Genomic DNA, 18,462 nt, shown 5'->3' with positions numbered 1-18,462 from the left:
TGAAGTATCTCACATGGAAAGTAACCATGCTACTGGCCCTGGCTTCAGCCAGGAGAGTATCAGAATTGGCGGCTTTATCATATAAGAGCCCATATCTGATTTTCCATACGGACAGGGCAGAACTGCGGACGCGTCCTCATTTTCTGCCTAAGGTGGTGTCAGCGTTTCACCTGAACCAGCCTATTGTGGTGCCTGCGGCTACTAACGAGTTGGAGGATTCCAAGTTGTTGGACGTGGTCCGGGCATTGAAAATATATATTTCAAGAACGGCGGGAGTCAGAAAGTCTGACTCACTGCTTATATTGTATGCACCCAACAAGATGGGTGCTCCTGCTTCTAAGCAGACGATTGCTCGTTGGATTTGTAGCACAATTCAACTTGCACATTCTGTGGCAGGCTTGCCACAACCTAAATCTGTCAAGGCCCATTCCACAAGGAAAGTGGGCTCATCCTGGGCGGCTGCCCGGGGAGTCTCGGCATTACAACTCTGCCGAGCTGCTACTTGGTCAGGGGCAAATACGTTTGCAAAATTCTACAAATTTGATACCCTGGCTGAGGAGGACCTTGAGTTCTCTCATTCGGTGCTGCAGAGTCATCCGCACTCTCCCGCCCGTTTGGGAGCTTTGGTATAATCCCCATGGTCCTGACGGAGTCCCCAGCATCCACTTAGGACGTTAGAGAAAATAAGAATTTACTTACCGATAATTCTATTTCTCGTAGTCCGTAGTGGATGCTGGGCGCCCATCCCAAGTGCGGATTGTCTGCAATACTTGTACATAGTTATTGTTACAAAAAAATCGGGTTGTTATTTGTTGTGAGCCGTCTGTTCAGAGGCTCCTACGTTTGTCATACTGTTAACTGGGTTCAGATCACAAGTTATACGGTGTGATTGGTGTGGCTGGTATGAGTCTTACCCGGGGTTCAATATCCTTCCTTATTGTGTACGCTCGTCCGGGCACAGTATCCTAACTGAGGCTTGGAGGAGGGTCATAGGGGGAGGAGCCAGTACACACCACCTGATCCTAAAGCTTTATTTTTGTGCCCTGTCTCCTGCGGAGCCGCTATTCCCCATGGTCCTGACGGAGTCCCCAGCATCCACTACGGACTACGAGAAATAGAATTATCGGTAAGTAAATTCTTATTATCTGTATTTTATATGGATAAGGCGGAATTGAGGACTCGTTCCCAATTCCTTCCTAAGGTGGTAGCAGTTTTTCATGTGAACCGACCTATTGTGGTGCCTGCGGCTACTTGGGACTTGGAGGATTCCAAGTTTCTGGACGTAGTGAGGGCCCTGAAAAGTATATGTTTCCAGGACGGCTGGAGTCAGGAAAACTGACTCGCTATTTATCCTGTATGCACCCAACAAGCTGGGTGCTCCTGCTTCTAAGCAGACTATTGCTCGCTGAATCTGTAGCACGATTCAACTTGCACATTCTGCGGCTGGACTGCCGCACTCTAAATCTGTGAAAGCCCATTCCACGAGGAAAGTGGGCTCTTCTTGGGCGGCTACCCGAGGGGTCTCGGCTTTACAAATTTGCCGAGCTGTTACTTGGTCGGGTTCAAACACTCTTGCAAGAGTCTACAAGTTTGATACCCTGGCTGAGGAGGACCTAGAGTTTGCTCATTCGGTGCTGCAGAGTCATCCGCACTCTCCCGCCCGTTTGGGAGCTTTGGTATAATCCCCATGGTCCTTACGGAGTCCCCAGCATCCACTTAGGACGTTAGAGAAAATAAGATTTTACTCACCGGTAAATCTATTTCTCGTAGTCCGTAGTGGATGCTGGGCGCCCATCCCAAGTGCGGATTGTCTGCAATACTTGTATATAGTTATTGCCTAACTAAAGGGTTATTGTTGAGCCATCTGTTGAGAGGCTCAGTTGTTATCATACTGTTAACTGGGTATAGTATCACGAGTTATACGGTGTGATTGGTGTGGCTGGTATGAGTCTTACCCGGGATTCAAAATCCTTCCTTATTGTGTCAGCTCTTCCGGGCACAGTATCCTAACTGAGGTCTGGAGGAGGGTCTTAGTGGGAGGAGCCAGTGCACACCAGGTAGTCCTAAAGCTTTCTTTAGTTGTGCCCAGTCTCCTGCGGAGCCGCTAATCCCCATGGTCCTTACGGAGTCCCCAGCATCCACTACGGACTACGAGAAATAGATTTACCGGTGAGTAAAATCTTATTTTAACTTTATTGATATGTGTACATTATTGTGCAGGGCAGTTGGAATTTCTTTAGTTCGCATCAGCGGATGTTCGCACACACACACACACACACACACACACACACACACACACTTATTATCCACAGTTTATTTAAAAAAATCCTGCTTCTAAATTGATAGCATTGTAGGTTTGTTGGATAAAAGCAAAATTATCTAAACTTGACAATGTATATATAGGTGGCACTTGAGATTAACTTTTAGTCTTTGGAAACTGCTATAGAGTTCTTGTTGTCTTTCTAACAGGTTAAAATATATTGGAGTGACTGCGAATCCACCTTCAGTGCTGTATTGTTGCTATCTTGTTGAGTTACATTTACTCTAGTAAGTACGCCATTAATATATATTTTTGTTGGCGTCACACTATGGTGTGGTGATTGGCTATTTGTCCTACTGGATATTTCTATTAGAGAGAGAGATATCCTTGTTGAGTACCTCTGACTTGCTACTACCACGACTATTCAACACTCTCTGCTCTTTTTACTGATTATACGGATTGCACAGCTATGGTGATTATCTGATTGGGCCCGTGAGATTGATTGTATTTATTCATTTCTATGTATTTGTTATTTGTATAGGTTGTGACTATTTCAATATAAAATTATATGCAAGGCTTGTCTTGAGAAAGGCTCCACTTATAGAGCCGAAACGTCGACTTAATAAAGCCAATTGTGTGACCAAATAAAGCCTATTATGGATTAAGAAGTTTCATGTGATGATGTTCAAAGGAGAGTGCCCCCCAGGAAACTGGAACTACTACTACTATATATGTTGATCTACAGAGATTGTGTGGATTCTACTGGGTGCACCCCACAGCTGATCCTTTACGGACGTGAGTGCAGGACTCCCATGGATATATATATATATATATATATATATACAAACAGAGAACCCAGCACTCACCAAAGCAAACTCACTTATCCTCAACAACTCAACAAATAAATGATGGGGGTTTAGTTGGTGGATTGGCCAATGCACGGAAGCCTGTATACCGATTCAAGGTACCCCACCTTCATACAGGTCCTACACTATCACAGAGTCTTAAAACCTGACTACCACACTGCTGCATCATCTGCCTGCTAGATGTAATGTGTACCTGCCACAGACTATATGGCTTTTAAAGGCACACTAGTCACCTATTGCACTGGCTCAAAGATGATTGCCAAAAAACAGCTGAGACAGGTTCAGGATAATAAAGTCCACACAGGGGTGCATGAGAAAGCTAGTGGCCACGGTTAATAAGAGCTAACCATAGATTAACCCCTTCATATACACACAGAGTAAAAACCACAGCACTCACCGCACCAGAAGCGGGGCTCAGCTATGCACTTACCACTCACAGGGTGGGGTGCATGTAACACTGCACTCTCCACCACAGAAGCGGGGTACACAGCTGTACTTACCACTCACAGGGCGGGGTGCATGTAGCCCATGACCACATCGCTCTAATAAATACAAACAGAGAACCCAGCACTCACCAAAGCAAACTCACTTATCCTCAACAACTCAACAAATAAATGATGGGGGTTTAGTTGGTGGATTGGCCAATGCACGGAAGCCTGTATACCGATTCAAGGTACCCCACCTTCATACAGGTCCTACACTATCACAGAGTCTTAAAACCTGACTACCACACTGCTGCATCATCTGCCTGCTAGATGTAATGTGTACCTGCCACAGACTATATGGCTTTTAAAGGCACACTAGTCACCTATTGCACTGGCTCAAAGATGATTGCCAAAAAACAGCTGAGACAGGTTCAGGATAATAAAGTCCACACAGGGGTGCATGAGAAAGCTAGTGGCCACGGTTAATAAGAGCTAACCATAGATTAACCCCTTCATATACACACAGAGTAAAAACCACAGCACTCACCGCACCAGAAGCGGGGCTCAGCTATGCACTTACCACTCACAGGGTGGGGTGCATGTAACAATCATCTTTGAGCCAGTGCAATAGGTGACTAGTGTGCCTTTAAAAGCCATATAGTCTGTGGCAGGTACACATTACATCTAGCAGGCAGATGATGCAGCAGTGTGGTAGTCAGGTTTTAAGACTCTGTGATAGTGTAGGACCTGTATGAAGGTGGGGTACCTTGAATCGGTATACAGGCTTCCGTGCATTGGCCAATCCACCAACTAAACCCCCATCATTTATTTGTTGAGTTGTTGAGGATAAGTGAGTTTGCTTTGGTGAGTGCTGGGTTCTCTGTTTGTATTTATTAGAGCGATGTGGTCATGGGCTACATGCACCCCGCCCTGTGAGTGGTAAGTACAGCTGTGTACCCCGCTTCTGTGGTGGAGAGTGCAGTGTTACATGCACCCCACCCTGTGAGTGGTAAGTGCATAGCTGAGCCCCGCTTCTGGTGCGGTGAGTGCTGTGGTTTTTACTCTGTGTGTATATGAAGGGGTTAATCTATGGTTAGCTCTTATTAACCGTGGCCACTAGCTTTCTCATGCACCCCTGTGTGGACTTTATTATCCTGAACCTGTCTCAGCTGTTTTTTGGCAATCATCTTTGAGCCAGTGCAATAGGTGACTAGTGTGCCTTTAAAAGCCATATAGTCTGTGGCAGGTACACATTACATCTAGCAGGCAGATGATGCAGCAGTGTGGTAGTCAGGTTTTAAGACTCTGTGATAGTGTAGGACCTGTATGAAGGTGGGGTACCTTGAATCGGTATACAGGCTTCCGTGCATTGGCCAATCCACCAACTAAACCCCCATCATTTATTTGTTGAGTTGTTGAGGATAAGTGAGTTTGCTTTGGTGAGTGCTGGGTTCTCTGTTTGTATTTATTAGAGCGATGTGGTCATGGGCTACATGCACCCCGCCCTGTGAGTGGTAAGTACAGCTGTGTACCCCGCTTCTGTGGTGGAGAGTGCAGTGTTACATGCACCCCACCCTGTGAGTGGTAAGTGCATAGCTGAGCCCCGCTTCTGGTGCGGTGAGTGCTGTGGTTTTTACTCTGTGTGTATATGAAGGGGTTAATCTATGGTTAGCTCTTATTAACCGTGGCCACTAGCTTTCTCATGCACCCCTGTGTGGACTTTATTATCCTGAACCTGTCTCAGCTGTTTTTTGGCAATCATCTTTGAGCCAGTGCAATAGGTGACTAGTGTGCCTTTAAAAGCCATATAGTCTGTGGCAGGTACACATTACATCTAGCAGGCAGATGATGCAGCAGTGTGGTAGTCAGGTTTTAAGACTCTGTGATAGTGTAGGACCTGTATGAAGGTGGGGTACCTTGAATCGGTATACAGGCTTCCGTGCATTGGCCAATCCACCAACTAAACCCCCATCATTTATTTGTTGAGTTGTTGAGGATAAGTGAGTTTGCTTTGGTGAGTGCTGGGTTCTCTGTTTGTATTTATTAGAGCGATGTGGTCATGGGCTACATGCACCCCGCCCTGTGAGTGGTAAGTACAGCTGTGTACCCCGCTTCTGTGGTGGAGAGTGCAGTGTTACATGCACCCCACCCTGTGAGTGGTAAGTGCATAGCTGAGCCCCGCTTCTGGTGCGGTGAGTGCTGTGGTTTTTACTCTGTGTGTATATGAAGGGGTTAATCTATGGTTAGCTCTTATTAACCGTGGCCACTAGCTTTCTCATGCACCCCTGTGTGGACTTTATTATCCTGAACCTGTCTCAGCTGTTTTTTGGCAATCATCTTTGAGCCAGTGCAATAGGTGACTAGTGTGCCTTTAAAAGCCATATAGTCTGTGGCAGGTACACATTACATCTAGCAGGCAGATGATGCAGCAGTGTGGTAGTCAGGTTTTAAGACTCTGTGATAGTGTAGGACCTGTATGAAGGTGGGGTACCTTGAATCGGTATACAGGCTTCCGTGCATTGGCCAATCCACCAACTAAACCCCCATCATTTATTTGTTGAGTTGTTGAGGATAAGTGAGTTTGCTTTGGTGAGTGCTGGGTTCTCTGTTTGTATTTATTAGAGCGATGTGGTCATGGGCTACATGCACCCCGCCCTGTGAGTGGTAAGTACAGCTGTGTACCCCGCTTCTGTGGTGGAGAGTGCAGTGTTACATGCACCCCACCCTGTGAGTGGTAAGTGCATAGCTGAGCCCCGCTTCTGGTGCGGTGAGTGCTGTGGTTTTTACTCTGTGTGTGTATATATATATATATATATATATAGATAGAGTGAGGTAGGCGGCACTCAATACAGGCTTCACAGCTGCAGAAAACGATACTTTATTAGGCCAACATGTTTCGGGGACCAAACCCCGTCCTCAGGGCCAGACGGACGGGGTTTGGTCCCCGAAACATGTTGGCCTAATAAAGTACCGCCTACCTCACTCTATCTGTTTATTCGGGACCTTGTGTTCCTGACCGGGAGGGCACCGCAGCAATTACATCATCTTGGAGTGGAGTGCCGGGCTGTTCCCGTTTGTGCTATATATATATATATATATATATATATATATATATATATCTAGATAGTTATATAGATACATACACACACATATACCATAAATATATTTAAAAAATGTTTAAACCCTCCTCCGTCTCATGCGCTCTCAACTCCTCTATGACTCTTGGAGGATAAAAGATCCCTCTGCCCGCGATTACACCTTCTACTCCGCCCCACATAACTCCTACTCCCGAATTGATATGATCCTGCTCAGCCATGATCTGGCCTTGAATCTCCGGGATGCCCATATTCACCCACTAATTTGGTCCGACCACGCCCCCATATCCTGCGACCTGACAGGCTTGGTTTCTCGCCCTCGCCCCATGACATGGCGTCTCAACGATTCCCTCCTACACAACCCTGAGATAAACTCTCACCTCCAAAACATGATCTCTGATTACTTCGCCTTAAATGACCATCCCGACATTTCTAGGTCCACCCTCTGGCTGGCACACAAGGCTGTCCTTCGGGGGCACCTCATTAGCCTTGCCTCAAAAGCCAAAAAGCAAACCCTCTCCCAATACAATAGACTCTCCATTAAACTCCACGCACTCGAGACCCTACACAAGGCGTCTTCCGACCCGACGGTCTTGTCCGAACTTCGCACCATTAAGGCGGAACTTGATCTCCTTCTCACTACACGGGTGGCCAAGCGTCTTAAGTGGCTTCGCCAGACCTTTTATGAGAAGGGCGACAAGGCGGACAAGATTCTGGCGGCACGACTCCGCTCTACGAGAGCCACAACCAACATTGTCACTATCAGGAACTCTCTCAACCAACTTGTTCAAGACCCCATAGCCATTAGAGCCGCTTTTCAATCCTACTATACTGATTTATACAACCTCCCGCCTCCCCCACCGGGTGCCCCCTCCCAACCCCACGCTGACCTCATTTCCCACTTTCTCTCTGCTTCCAAACTACCCAGACTACCCCAGGACGCATTGGACTCCCTCAACAGGGAGATCACGGTGGAAGAGATCGCCCAGACTATCCTCATGCAAAAAACTGGCATATCCCCGGGCCCGGACGGGTTTACGGCACTATACTACAAAAAATTCTCTGCCCTTCTCTCCCCACACCTGCACTCTCTCTTTAATGGGGTTGTCCAGGGCGACCTCTTTCCCCCTGAGATGCTAGAGGCCAGAATAGTGGTGATTCCCAAAGAAGGCAAAGATCCCCTTAACTGCGCCAGCTACCGCCCCATATCCCTCCTGAACCTAGACCTTAAAATTTTTGCCAAGATCCTGGCCACCCGTCTTAACCCATACCTCCCTTCCCTAGTTCACTACGATCAAGTAGGATTTATCCCGGGCCGCCAGGCAAGGGACAACACCAGGCGTGCTATTGACCTCATACATATCTCGAATTCCAGGAAAGCCCCCACTATCATACTCTCCTTAGACGCCGAAAAAGCATTTGACCGAATCTCCTGGGATTTCTTGAGACCCGCCCTAGAGGCCTATGGCCTATCTGGCGGCTTTCTCACAAGCATCCTAGCATTATACTCCACTCCCACCGTCCTTATCAATGGTATCCCATCCGCCCCACTTAGTATTGCCAACGGCACACGTCAGGGCTGCCCTCTCTCCCCTCTAATATTTGCCCTCATTATAGAACCACTTGCTTCTCAAATTAGAGCACACCCGGACATACACGGTATACAGGTGGGCCCCACAAATCCCAAAATTTCTCTCTTTGCAGACGACATCCTACTCTCCCTGTCCCAGCCCCTCATCTCACTCCCAAATCTATTCTCGCTACTACAAGCCTACAGTCTTATATCAGGATATAAAATCAACTATTCCAAATCTGAGGCCATGATGCTTCATACCCCCCAGCGTGAGGCCGAGTCCCTCCGTACCAACTTCAATTTTAAATGGCAACCCACAAAGATCAAATACTTAGGGATATACCTAACCCCTCGATACGACTGCCTCTTCCGAGAAAACTTTCCACCCCTACTTACCAAAACACTAGCTGACTTGACCTCTTGGAACAGTCTTTTCATCTCATGGCTGGGCAGGATCATAGCGGTTAAAATGACCATTCTCCCCAAATGGCTCTACCTTTTCCAGACCCTTCCCGTGGCAGTCCCGACCACCTTCCTCCGCACTATCCAACGAGCCCTCACACGCTTTATTTGGAACCACAGACCTCCCCGCATAGCCGCCAATACTTTGAAAAGACCAACCTCCGCGGGTGGTAGAGGCCTTCCCGACGTCAAACTATACTACCTTGCTTCCCACCTATCCCACATTGTCACCTCATACGCTCCTCCAGGATTGGTGTCCTGGCTGGACATCGAAGCAGCCTTCATGGGCATGCCAGACCTGTCCCCCCTATGGGGCCTCTCCCCCACCTCTCGATCCCCAGCCTCTAAGCATCTCCCTACCATCAAATTCAATCTCAAAACATGGGACGCTCTCTCTTTGAATTGGGGTCTCACTACCATACCCTCACCCTTGACCCCCATCTGGCAAAACCCCAAGTTTCCCTCCGGACTCTCTGTTACGAGATCCCGAATGTGGACAACACTGGGCCTTAAATTTCCAACGGACTTTGCCGATCGAGGCCAATGGTTGTCCCTGCCCAACCTCCAGCGGAAAACTCCCTCACAACCACTTAACCCCTTCCAATACCTACAAATACGCCACTTTCTGGCCTCCTTCCCCTCTACCGCCTTACTCCGCGCCCTTACTCCCTTTGAATCCCTATGCGTCAACTCCCATTCCTCCAAAGGTATAATCTCCCAACTCTACTCTCTCCTACTAGACTCCTCCCTCCCTTCTTCCCGGCCCCATGAACTCGCGTGGGAACAAGACCTCGGACCTCCTCCAGAAACAGAGGACTGGGAGGACATGAGGCTGGGGATCGCTAAAAGCTCCATTGCCACTGCCTTTAAGGAAACGGCCTACAAAATCTACTACCGCTGGTACTACACCCCCGACCGACTTAACAAAATTTTCCCGTCCTCCCCGTCCTGTTGGAGAAACTGCGGAGCTAGAGGCACTATGCTCCACATATGGTGGACCTGCCCAGTAATTGTGCCCTTCTGGGACTTGGTCTACTCTCTCCTTAACTCACTTCTAGACCCTCCTGTCCGGAAAGACCCCTGGACCTCCCTGCTATGTTATCCCCCCCCACTCCTCAATAAATTCTCCCAAAAGCTAACCTCACATATTTTAGCAGCAGCAAAATCATTGATTGCCCTCAACTGGAAGAACCCCTCCCCACCTTCCCTACTCTCCCTTAAAGCTAAAATTTGGCACATCGCCTCAATGGAAAAGATCACATACTATCTCCACGACCGGGGCCACGTCTTCGAGCAGGTTTGGGCTCCTTGGCTCGCCGCCGAACGTAGAAACTAGTCTCCCCTCCTTTAGAACATCCCCCTCCCCCCCAGGGACCCATGGGCCCCTACCGCTCTCTCCCTCCGACAATTCTCTCTAACCCACCCCCCCCCCCGCTCTAACTTCCCTTCCTCCCTGCTGCTCTCTTCGTCCACACCCCCTTTCTGAATCTCCTCCCCCCTCTTAATCTGACTTTACTTGTTCTCATGGTATACATCATGTATAGACACAAATGTGGTCCTCCCCCCTCCCCCCCCAAACCCCATGTTTGAACTTGATTGTCTCTCCCTCATTGATTAATCTTGTTATATGCTTGAAAAATGTGGTCTACCCCGGATACTGGCTATGTTGGCCGCCTATCCCATGTATTTTCAGTATGATCTCTGTACCTACCTGACCACGCATAAATAAAGTATTTAAAAAAAAAAAAAAAATGTTTAAACATATAAGTATATTTGCATATATATATATATATATATATATATATTTATATATATTTATTTTTTTAAATAAAAAAACAACATCTATATATATATATATATATATATATATATATATATATATTTTATGTGGTGATACATTTTTATTATAATAAAATATGATAAAATATAGCTAGCTAGATATATAGATAGATATATAGATGTTTTCAGCTATTCATGTTTAAAAATATACATCTACATGTACAGATATAAGAAAAAAAATTAAACATATTATATATATATATATATATATATATAATATCTCTATATTGCAATATATATATATATATATATATATATATATAGAGAGAGAGAGAGAAAATGAAAGACAGAGATATACACACACATATATAGATAGTTTTTTAGGGGATCAGCAAATACACAAATAAGTTATTTCATCAGTTTACTCACCACATTTTGCTGGAACAATCAGCTACACAAAGTCACAAAGTTGTTTTTTTTGTAAGAACAGATGTTGTGGCATTTGTTTGGTAAACAGATGCACAATACAAACATACAAAAACAAAACAAAAAGGGTGCTGTTATTGTTGTTTAATAACTCAATTACACAACAAAAAAATAAAAATATATAAGAATGGAACAGTAATACCATTGTATAAAACATTATTACACAACAAACATGATAAGGAGAACATTAAAGATAAATTCTGTACTCAGACACTATCAAATACTCTGAAAACACTAGCAACACACTCAGAACTTTACTAAGCCAGCTAAATGCCATTAGTCCCAAAAAAATAACACGTACAGACAGATTGGGGGAAAAAAACAAAACAGAAAATTACTAGCATAACATAAACATACCTGAAATAATCCCGCACAATTTGAGCCCTTACGACATGACCCCGCTGGTTAGCACTGCCCCCACGGAAGGCCCGTCCAACCGCTGGCTCCTCATCCGGCAATTCCTCCATGTGGGGAAGCTCTACGCGACTCCTTACAGCGATGTTATGGAGAATAGCGCACAGGACCACAATTTTACTCACCATCTCCGGCGAATACATGATGTCACCACCAGTGCGGTGGAGCACACAAAATTGCCCTTTCAGAACCCCAATCGTGCGCTCCACTAGCTGTCTAGTGGCAGTAAGCGCGGCATTAAATGCCGACTGTGGTCCTGGCCTGGGTTTGCTGTAAGGAGTCATGAGCCAGGGGGTTCAAGGATATCCACGATCTCCTGTTTTAGAATATGAGAAGAGAAAAAGGAGAAAAGCAAAATTAAAACCTGAAATTATAACAATATGACTGATCAAAAACACCTACAACAACACTCACCCAATAGCCACATGTCTTGGCCTTCCATCATTCTTAATCTTTGCCATATCCCTGATTGTCGAATGACATGTGCATCATGGGAGTTCCCGGGGAACTTAGCATTCAGGGACAGGATCTGGAGGGATGGGCCACAAACAACCATCACATTCAGAGAGTGGAACAGTTTCCTGTTCCTATAGATTTCTTCATTATGTCTTGGTGCAACTATGGCAACGTGTCCCATCCACAACCCCAATAACGTGTGGGAAGCGACTACCCCCTTCCTGAAATTGTCGCTTCACCACAGCCAGGGCACCAGCATCCAAAGGCATTGATATAAATTGCTTTACTCATCTGATAAATGCTTGGCTGACACGACGCAGGACCTTACTGAACTGGCCCTGCGACATGCCAACCAGATCACCAACTACATGCTGGTATGATCCAGTGGCCAACAAAATGTAACACAGCAAGGAATTGTGTCAATGCTGGTATTGCTGTAGGATACCTAATGGATTGTTCTAGATCACTCTCTATTATGGAGAGAGTGTCTAGGATTATATGAGGTGGCAGCCTGTATCTGCGCAATACTACATCATCAGGCATCCCAAAAAGGGTGACACGGGTTCAGAAAATTGGTGGCCTTGCACGCCTCCGTTGCCTTGAAGGATGAGGAGCCGGTTGGGGTGGGAGTGCTTCCGCCGGTTGGGGTGGGATTGCTTCTGCATCTTATATACAGACATCACCAACTTCAAATGAAGGTAGGAAACATTAAAACACTATCCATTAACAACACACATTGGTAAATAAACAATTATGTTTATGGCAGGTCAAACACTTACTGCAGGAGCGTACTCCATATCTTCCTGATGAAAATCCGGAACAAACAAACAAAAATAAATCATTAAACCACATTTACCTACGTACTTACAACATTGTTTTCCATCAATCCAAACAAAATTAAAGAGAGACAACCAACAAACCCAGAAAATTTTAAAATAAAAAATTATATAAAAAAAACAATGGAAATGACATGCAACTTACAAACAAAACAAAAACTCCCACAAAGGAATAACACAACAAACTGCATACTTTGGCACACCAAATTTTGACATTAAGAAAACAAAAAGAAAACAAAAAACAACGCTAATAGGAGCAAACACACTGTCACCCCTAGAACACCAACCCACCCACGGACAGACTACTTACCTGCTCTGAAAAGGACCAAACAACTTCAAGAAATAAAATTACACTGGCTACTTTGCCTCACAAAACCAAAATGGGAAAAAAACTGAAATTTGCAACCTACAAGAGAAAGGACAGGACACTGAGAATAGGAACAAACACACTGTCACCCCTAGAACGGTAACACTGCAAATTACATGTTACACAACTATTAGATACTACATGTATACACAGATACTAACTAAAAAAAAAAAAAACACCAAAAAAAAAAAAAACGTACTGCCTCCTACATACCCTTTGCTGCTATATACTAACTAATTTAAAATAATTATTAAAGTTGATTAAAACACGCCGTCTGCAAAACAACAAATAAAAACTTGCAAGCTATAAAACGCACATTATTATGCAATATACTGCTAAAAAAACTCACTCGTAAATATTCTTGCCAACACGTCCGCCTTGTTTGTATTGTGTCTCATATCATACACCCACACACACAGGCTGCATGCAAGGCCTTTAAATAGCCAGTACTGCAATTACTGGAAAAATTTGCCTAAATAGCACCTGTGCGAATTACCGCACAGGAAAACACACACAGCTATAAATCGCCAGACAGCTGTGCCAACACACTTGCCTCCAGCAACATGGCTACACCTGAGCAAATAGCTGCAGAGTTGGAGATGGTGCAGCAGCAGATGACAGCATTGACATCTCGCAGAATAGCGCTACGGAGTTAGATGCTGCAAGCTGCCAGTGGTGCTGTTGAAAGAGCAGGACCCAGTACTGGGGCAACCCCATCTTCTGATACACAGGGGTATGCTGTGAGTCCCCTGCCAGACACAGATACTGGGGAAACTGAGGTAGATTCTGGATTACAATCACAAACCCAAACGACACAACCAGCAAGTGAAGAGGAAGATGGTGAGGAGGTACAGGACGATACCTCACAGGCTACATCCAAAAAACGAAAAAGACAGCCCGTTTTTTCTAAGAGAGAGCTTTAGAGTTCTGGTCACACAAGCCATGGACAAAATACATAGAGGCAGCAAAAACATGGGTGCTGCAACCAAATATCGCATCTGGAGGGACATTACAGATTCTGTAAATAAAGTCGGCTCAATTGTCCGCACCCCACAGGAAGTTAGAAGACGGTAAGTGTATATTGGCACACAATTTCATGCCCACTTTCTTATAAAAAACTTACCTATATGTGATGTTGCCTATAGCAACCAAATCCATAACATGTGTACAAGCAAACAAAACAGGTATTCTTAACTTTTATGTTCCTAACCCCTAATTCTAATCACATATGCAGTTGGGCCGACTTCAAGTCCCGCCTGAAGGGCAAGAGGTCTGTGGAGTGGAATGCCTCGAGGGCAACAGTGGGAGGTCCCGCTGCCACTGTGGAGTACACAGATCTTGAGGAGCTGGCGATGGACTTCGTGAGCTAGGAGGAGGTGGGTGGGGTGTCTCATATGGACACGGACCTGCCTGAAATTGTTAATCTACATGACTTGCCAGGTAAGTTAACACACTTATTTTTTTTTAAATAAATGTACTGTTTTCCAAGTTCTGACTTTTTCATCTTATTTCTGTCATTTTTTCTCTCATTCTTCTATTTGCTTTTAACATAACACAGTACAGGAAGGTGAGCAGGTAGAGTCAGAGGAGGGTTATCTGGCTGAGGCTGAGGTGGGGGGACCTAGTGAGTCCGCCAGTGTGGGTCACAAGATTCCACCGGTCCAGATTCCAACTGGCCCCCCCACCCAACCCTCTGCTATCCCGGCCATTCTGTCTGAAATTGCCAGTTATGGTGAGAAACTGACACAATTTCAGGACAGGATGATCTGGAAGGTAAGCCGGATACCTGTCCGGCTCACTGAACACACAAACTGTGTTGGACAAGGTGTAGCTCAACTCTGCCAAGATCTGGCAGAGATCAGGCAGGGACAAGCCCAACTCGCCTCCTCGTTCCAACAACTCGCCAGCTCTGTTGTGCAAGGGCTCCAGGACATCGCTGGCCGCCTTGCCCACAGTGGCAGGGAGCCAGCCACATCTGCTACCTCCCCTCCCCCTGCCCAGGAAGAAGATCCCACTGGGCAGGGCCCTCGAAGGTCACTTCGCAGACCGAGCCGTGACCAACAACATCAGGCGGGGCAAAAGAAGAGAAAGTGATGTCTCTCCAGATGCCCAGCACCCATGTTTGACATGTGGCCTTTATGTATTTTGTTTTTGGCTTTTGTGGCCAGAATGGACAACTCCCTCATGATGAAAGGGGGTTGTTGTATTGTTTTTTGTTTTGTAGCCTGTGAGTTATTTTCCTGTACACTTGATCCATCTTCCTCTTCCTAGCGTGCTGTGTATGTTTGGGTTTGTGTATTGTGGCCAGAATCTACCTCCGTTTTCAAAAAAGTATCCTCTGGCTGGGGGTTCACAACATATTTTTTTGTCATGATTACAAATTGAATTTTCCCAGTAGATGGGGGTACCACAGTACTGGGTTCTGTTATGTAAAATTCACCACTGGCAGCTGTTTGTTGCTATGACCAATTTTTATTTTCATGCTAATTTCTAAAGCAAAAAATTTCAGAAAAATGCTTGTGTGTTTTTTTTTTAAGGTTATGCACTCTTGAAAAATGTGACCAGTAAATTGCATATTGACATTTGTGGTACAAGGGAACAAACATAGAATATTCTTAAAAACATTGTAAAACCAAATTTAGTAAATTTATGCCTTTCACAACACTTAACTGTGCCAAGAAATAAAAACAACATTTGAAATCAACTTGGGTTACTAGGGGCAACATGCCATAGTATTACAAATGATCACATGTTCCAAAACTAAAATAAGTGTGTTAGTAAGTAACATTAAGTGTAGGCTGCATTATGTGGCTCATGTTGTTTGGTATGTACAAAGGAAGATGGCAATGCAGAAAACATGGCATGTTGCCATTTAGCTGATGTAGTTTATAAATTGGTTTATTCACACTTGATGAAGCGTAAAACTTTAAAAAAGTTTAAAAAACATGCTGTTAACATCAAAGTATTTTCAAAACCAAAATAAAAGAAGTACATTATTTGTGAGTGTGTCAGATTTAGACATGGTACATGTTAAATTGGTATGTGTAAAAACAATTGCTGACAACAGTAATTTGTAACTGCAGTGTTTGGCAAGTAATTGCTCAACAGGTGACTTAATTTGCCAATTAATTGCTAAATAGGGCAGACACACTTGTAGCAGTAGTTCGCAAGGGCTGAGTAGCTGCAGACTTACTCCTCGGCTGCGTTCAGCTAGCGAACATTTGTTGTGTACTTATAACCATTTTGCACAAAACACGCCTACTGCCATTTGCATACTCCCACACTAGCCGCCTACTTTCACGCCCATTACGTTAGATTGCGAAGCCAAGCCTCCGCACCGCCTCCGTCACACCCTCTTTTCGGTAGAGTAGTACGTACTGAAAGTCAGTTAGTATTTTTGCACAAGCGTCGTTACGCTGCCTTTGCGCACGCGCAATGTGGAATTCGCGCATGCGCAGTTTGCAAAATTTCGCCGAATGCGATAAACTGCTGCGAACAACTCGGAATGAGGGCCCTTGGCCTTTTGGGATCAAGGGCCAATGCCATGGCAGTCTCAGCCAGAAGAGCATTGTGGATTCATCAATGGAATGCTGATGCTGACTCTAAGAAGGCTATGGAGTCTCTGCCGTATAAAGGTGGTGTCTTGTTTGGTGACGACCTCGCTGACCTGGAATCTACGGCTACCGCAGGTAAGTCATCATTTTTACCTTATGTTCCTGCACAACAAAAGAAAACGCACCACTATCAGATGCAGTCCTTTCGGCCCAATAAATACAAAAAAGGACGAGGGTCTTCCTTCCTTGCTTCTAGAGTAAGAGGAAAGGGAAAAAGGTCACCGGCTGTGGCAGATTCCCAGGAGCAGAAGTCCTCTCCGGCTTCTGCCAAATCCACCGCATGACGCTGGGACTCCTCTGCGGGAGTCCGCACCGGCGGGGGCACGTCTCCAACTCTTCAGTCAGTTCTGGGTTTGTTCGGCCCTAGACCCATGGGTGTTAGAAATATTGTCCAAACGGTACAAACTGGAGTTTCAAGACGTTCCCCCTCGGCGATTTTTCAAATCAGCCTTACCAGCTTCTCTTGCGGACAGGGAGGTAGTATGCGATGCGATACAAAAGCTGTGTCAAAATTAAGTCATTGTCAAGGTGCCTCCGTCACAACAGGGAGAAGGTTTTTATTCGAGCCTCTTCGTGGTCCCGAAGCCGGACGGCTCGGTCAGACCAATTCTGAGCCTAAAATCCCTCAATTTCTATCTGAGAAAATTTCAAATTCAAGATGGAATCTCTCCGAGCAGTGATCTCCAGTCTGGAGGAAGGGGATTTTATTGTGTCGGTCAGCATAAAGGATGCCTACTTACACGTCCCCATTTATCATCCGCATCAGGCTTACCTGAGGTTTGCGATTCAGGATTGTCATTACCATTTTCAGACGTTGCCGTTTGGTCTATCCACGGCTCCGAGGGTTTTCACCAAAGTTATGGCGGAAATGATGGTTCTCCTGCGCAAGCAAGGAGTCACAATTATTCCGTACTTGGACGATCTCCTGATAAAGGCGAGATCCAGGGACCGGTTACTGCAGAGCATTACGATTTCCCTAACAGTTCTGCAACAACATGGTTGGCTCCTGAACTTGCCAAAGTCACAGTTGAGTCCGACGAAACAACTATCGTTTTTGGGAATGATTCTGGACACAGAATTACAGAGAGTTTTTCTTCCAGAAGAGAAGGCTCTGGAAATTCAGAGTCTGGTCAAACAAATTCTGAAGCCAGCGAGAGTGTCGATCCATCAAAGCACTCGATTACTGGGGAAGATGGTGGTGGCCTACGAGGCCATTCCATTTGGCAGATTCCATGCCAGAGTGTTTCAGTCGGATCTGTTGGACAAGTGGTCCGGGTACCATCTGCACATGCACCAACAGATAATCCTGTCGTCCAAAACCAGAATCTCACTCCTGTGGTGGCTGCACAGCTCACACCTTCTAGAGGGACGCAGGTTCGGGATCCAGGACTGGATCCTGGTGACCACGGATGCAAGCCTCCGAGGCTGGGGTGCAGTCACACAGGGGGAAAATTTCCAGGGAAAATGGTCAAGCCAGGAAGCTTGTCTGCATAAATTAAGGGCCATTTACAACGGCCTTCTACAAGCGGAATATCTTCTTCGCGATCTGCCTGTCTTGATTCAGTAACTGGGAAGCAGACTTCCTCAGCAGACACGATCTCCATCCAGGAGAGTGGGGTCTGCATCAGGAGGTCTTTGCAGAAGTGACAAGTCGTTGGGGAATTCCTCAAATAGACATGATGGCGTCTCGCCTCAACAAGAAACTTCCGAGATATTGTTCCAGGTCGTGGGACCCTCAAGCAATAACGGTGGACGCCCTGGTGACACTGTGGGGGTTTCAGTCAGAGGCGGAACTACCGCCAGTGCAACCAGTGCGTTGCACTGGGGCC

The 18,462-nt window shown here is 45.7% G+C and overlaps 1 protein-coding gene across 3 annotated transcripts in view; it reads left to right on the top strand.

The window, feature by feature from the left end:
• Positions 1–18,462, top strand: part of TEX11 (testis expressed 11) — a 1,490,225-nt gene that overhangs the window by 287,254 nt on the left and 1,184,509 nt on the right. The gene's annotated exons all lie outside the window — the stretch shown is intronic.

The sequence above is a fragment of the Pseudophryne corroboree genome, chromosome 8 (genome assembly GCF_028390025.1).
Source record: "Pseudophryne corroboree isolate aPseCor3 chromosome 8, aPseCor3.hap2, whole genome shotgun sequence".
In the NCBI taxonomy this organism is placed as follows: Eukaryota; Metazoa; Chordata; class Amphibia; order Anura; family Myobatrachidae; genus Pseudophryne; species Pseudophryne corroboree.
This window is presented reverse-complemented; position numbering and strand designations above follow the sequence as displayed.